We start from the raw sequence: 4,777 nt of genomic DNA, 5'->3' as shown, positions 1-4,777 counted from the left end.
TGATAGGAAGGACAGTTCAAACAATATACTGCCCAATTAGATACGTGGTCTGGCTGCCTTACCCCAAACGCAGCTTATTACGTCTCTCAGAACAGACTCCCTTTCACTAAACCATAGGGTTTCTTAGAGTTGATTTTATCACCTAGAAAAGCAATCTCTGTTCGTCCCCCTTATCCTGACTTCACTCTTCTTTTATCTCTCTCCTCCCTTTCCTCTTCTCTGTTTAGACGTCACAATACATCCCTCTGTCATCGGTGTCTTCTTTTCTCTCCCTCCTCTTTCTCCGCCTTCTTTTAAAAATTAGATTAAGACCCTCAAAGCAGAGTATACATAATCAGTTTGAGGTCTTGGGAAAACACTATGATTGAGAGATTAATGTCGAAATGTAAGAGGGAGAAAATTTTGGTTTATATTGGTTAAATTTAAGAGAGGGAGCCTCTACATCGGCCAGAAACCAAGGAGTAGCAGTATTACGGTGAGGGGACACGGGAGGGAGATTTTTCCACCTAAGTTTTCGGGCCTTCCACCTGGGACACAAATCAGCGGAAGCGATTCTGTGCCTAGAATCCACTACGCTGGAACCCCTCCTTGGGCTCAGGGAAATCCGACCATCCGGAACTAGAGGAACCTGACTCCCTCTCAGTACCATGCAGGCTTGGTGCCTGGCGGGAGTCTTGGACCGGACAGGCACTACTAGCACGGTGCTATCGACAGACATGAAGTTTGCTGGAAACGCTTATGTTTATGTGATCAGGGCTCTTGTCTCTCTCATTCCAGTGTTCTCAGAACCCAGGGATGTCTAAAATTCTCATTTCACCTCACCATTTCCATTAAACGAATTTATCACAAGCAGGAGGTTGCACACATCACCCGCTACATGATTTCATCAATACATCAAAGTTAACTTTCTAACAGCTGTAGTCGTGGCCGAGTGGTTAAGGCGATGGACTAGAAATCCATTGGGGTTTCCCCGCGCAGGTTCGAATCCTGCCGACTACGGGGGTGCCTTTTCCTTTGACTCCAGAAAACAATTCCTGCACCGGTTTCTATCACTGCTGTCTTCTTAATACTAACCTTGTTTCGCTCTGGCACTCACTCAAATCCGTGTTGCCGCTAGGTTCCTGCCATGTGGTTCCTTTTCTTCTTTATTTTCTTTTTTAACATATCTAAAAAGAAGCAATTTTCTCTGCGCAAAACGCATGAAATGCCTCATTTCTTGTCCTCCAACCCCCTACCTCGGATGTTGTACTCCACTAATTGTGCCCCTGAAAAACAAATGTTTTTATTTTTGAAATCTGTCAATGTCTCATTTAGAAAAGTAAAGCCCATGACATGCTTTCTTCTTTGCCTCATTTGCAGAGGCTAATATCATGTACATGAGTCTAGAACCATTCCATTATCTAGAAAACCAACGCTGTCTCACTGGTCCAGGAATCTAGACAAAGTTGGACAGAAAAGATTCCTCTGCCCCCAGGCGCTTTACTTTAGCATAGTAGTGTGTATCCTCCCTTGTCACCTAAAATAAAGGGGTTCATTTCCCACGTGGGAAGGATAAATCCTTTTGTGGAACCAGGTAGTTCTGACAAACTATTCCTGTTCTTTTTCCTCTTTTAACATTTTATTTTTAAACAACTGATTTACGGAAAAAATGCAAGAATAACATAAAGAAGTCTCATAAATTATTTACCCAGATTCTCTATCCAGTATCAACAATTACCATATATGCTTTGTTTCTCTCTTTGATAGACATATAAAGTTAACATTTTTTCCCTAAACAGTTGAAAGTGAATTTCAGACAAGATGTCCCTTTAATCCTGAACACTTTTCCTAACCACTGAACCATTATAAAAATCTACAGATCTTGTTAACATATTGTCAGTCATGCAAATCCTTAATTTCATAAAGAAAAAAATAAATTGTACTCGTCATGTCTCTTTTGTCTTTTAATCTAGAAGAGTTCCTCAATCTTTTGCTTTTATTTTATTGCCTTTTCTTGAGACAGAGCCTCAAGCTGTTGCCCTGGGTAGAGTGCTGTGACATCATAGCTCACAGCAACCTCAAACTCCTGGGCTCAAGCGAGTCTCCTGTCTCTGCCTCCCAAGTAGCTGGCTATTTTTTTGGTTCCAGCCATCATTGTTGTTTGCCAGGCCCGGGCGGGATTCGAACCCGCCTGGGCCTGCCAGGTGTATGTGGCTGGCGCCTTGGCCGCTTGAGCCACAGGCGCCAAGCCTATTTTACTGCCTTTTTGCCTTTTAAAATAAGTAGGTTAGGCATTTTTTTAGAATGCCCTCCCAATTTGAATATATCTGATGTTTCGTCTAGTGTAGGGTCCTTCACAATTCTTCATATCAGGAAACACATAATATTGATTAGCTCTAATACTCATTATGCTAACTGTGATGAATTAAGGTGCTATTAAGTTCTTCCACTGTCAACTTACCTTTTGTATTACTCATCATGTGATTTATGTAGCTCACTTATTTTGTCATTATATTTGATTATTTTGAAAGAAATAAAGAAGAAATTTAATAACTGAGCAGACAAACAGGAACAATTTGTCAGAGCCACAAAACTCAACAGAAGGATCAAGTAATCTTATCTGGGAATCAAACCTGTGTATTCTATATGATAGACAAAGATACACATGACTATACCAAAAAGAAAAAATAAATCAGTCACTGAAAATTACTGAAATAAGAGGCCAAATACAGTTTGAACATTAGATGCAACATAGCTAAAGAAGAAATTAGTGAATGTGAATTTAGATCTTATGAATTCAAGGTATGCAAAATTCTATAGTAATCAAGGAAATTAATAAAATTATTTTAACAATGACTGATATTTAGAATTTTTATTATTTTGCTTTATTTTATTTTCAGATTAATATGAGGGTACACACTATTATGTTACATTGTTTGCATTTGAAAGGTAACATCTGAATTGTAGTTGTTTACTTCACCCAGGAAGTGTGCCATATACCCACTCATTGTCCTCTTTGTGATATTTAGGATTTTATACAGCAGTATCACGTATAGTTGCAGGGTTAGAATAAAATCAAATCATTCTGTGGTGTCATGATTTTGTACCAGATGACAATGAGAAGTACATTGAATGCTTGAGTGTTAAATCAGGTTTTCTGTGAATCTACTAAACAATTTTGTAATCAAAAAACACTTTTTTTGATACAAAAATAAATCAGAAGTGTTAATCAACATTTTAATTTAATTGTTATTGCCATTATGTTACTTACACGTTAGTGGTGAAAATGTACAAGATAAATAGTGGTATTATTGTGCAGCAGGGTTATTCACTGAATTATTTCTTCAGTTACTCTCCTTCACATTGGAAATAATATGTAGACACTCACTTTCAGCTAAAATTAAGCATTATTTGTCTCTGCTTCTTCTTTTATATACAGACCATATTCAAGGAGTGTGTGTATGTAAAACATGTGGAAATTAAAATTAAAATACTCCACTTGCAATAGCAGCAAAAACTTTAAAGTCTAAGAATAAATCTAAGCAAAAGATGTGCAAGAAATCTACATTAACAGTACAAAATGTTATTGGTGGAAATTAAATGAAGCAGAAGAAAATACATATTTATGTTTTGGAAGATTTAATTTTGTCACAATGAAAACTATTTCCAAATTGAACAATAGATTACATGGAATCTCAATTAACCTCTGAGTCTGTATTTTATGAAGATTGACTTAAGGTTTCAAAAATAATATTTAGAATGTAAAGCAGCTTTAAAAATATGAAAATATTGAAGAAGATAGCAACATTGAAGAACTTACACAACATGTATGTTAAGATTTATTATAAACCTATAATTTGGGTACTGTTGTTGATTATTCATATGTAAATGTCAAAGTTTTATTTTTTTAATTTAATTTTTATTTTAAATTGACACCACACATTATCTCTACTCCTGTGATATCAACTTGGCCGCTGTATTTTTCTGGTCAGGATGGTCCCCAAGAGATATTCTTGTGGAAAATTTGTAGGGATAAAGGTAAGTAGAGGCCATTCCATAGCTCATGTAACTCAACTGCTGATTTATCTTGTTGTTATGAGGCAGCAATTGTGCCTGCAATAGCCCCACGTTCCCCTGAGTCCTCCTTCAGCCTTGAAATTTCTGAAACAAATGTCTGTATTTATTTATTTATTTATTTATTTTGAGACAGAGTCTCAAGCTGTCACCCTGGGTAGAGTGTGGTGGCATCACTGCTCACAGCAATCTCCAACTCTTGGGCTTAAATGATTCTCTTGCTTCAGCCTCCCAAATAGCTGGGACTACAGGCTCTCACCACAACACCTGGCTATTTTTTGGTTGTAGTTGTCATTGTTTGGCAGGCCACGCTGGATTTGAACCCCCTAGCTCTGGTGTATGTGGCTGGTGCCCTAGCCACTTGAACTACAGGCCCCGAACCAAATGTCTGTATTTAGCTTCAAGCAAAGGGCCCTGTATTCTACAAGACACCTACAACCACTACGGTCAGAGATAACAAGAGCTGACACAGATTCCTGTTCATCGTTGTTGGGCTCCAGTTGATACTTGTGGGTTACAGTTTGCTTTAATCTTCCCAACTTCACATCCTTTCTCCCTTCTTGACAAATTGCCTTGTGGATTTCGAGCTTCAGCATTATAAAAACTACCTAACTAGTTACAGACACACACACGGAGATTCACACATGTACACACACACAAAGGAGAACTCCTGGAATGGAGATAGTGTCTGGGATGAAGATGGAGCCAGTGGCTACCAGTGATT

At 38.1% G+C, this 4,777-nt stretch overlaps 1 non-coding gene across 1 annotated transcript; it reads left to right on the top strand.

The window, feature by feature from the left end:
* The first annotated feature begins 917 nt into the window (after window positions 1-917).
* TRNAS-AGA (transfer RNA serine (anticodon AGA)) lies at window positions 918-999 on the top strand. The gene has a single exon. It is a non-coding gene; the product is annotated as a tRNA-Ser (tRNA).
* The last annotated feature ends 3,778 nt before the right edge of the window (window positions 1,000-4,777 follow it).

The sequence above is a fragment of the Nycticebus coucang genome, chromosome 9 (genome assembly GCF_027406575.1).
Source record: "Nycticebus coucang isolate mNycCou1 chromosome 9, mNycCou1.pri, whole genome shotgun sequence".
NCBI lineage: Eukaryota > Metazoa > Chordata > Mammalia > Primates > Lorisidae > Nycticebus > Nycticebus coucang.
This window is presented reverse-complemented; position numbering and strand designations above follow the sequence as displayed.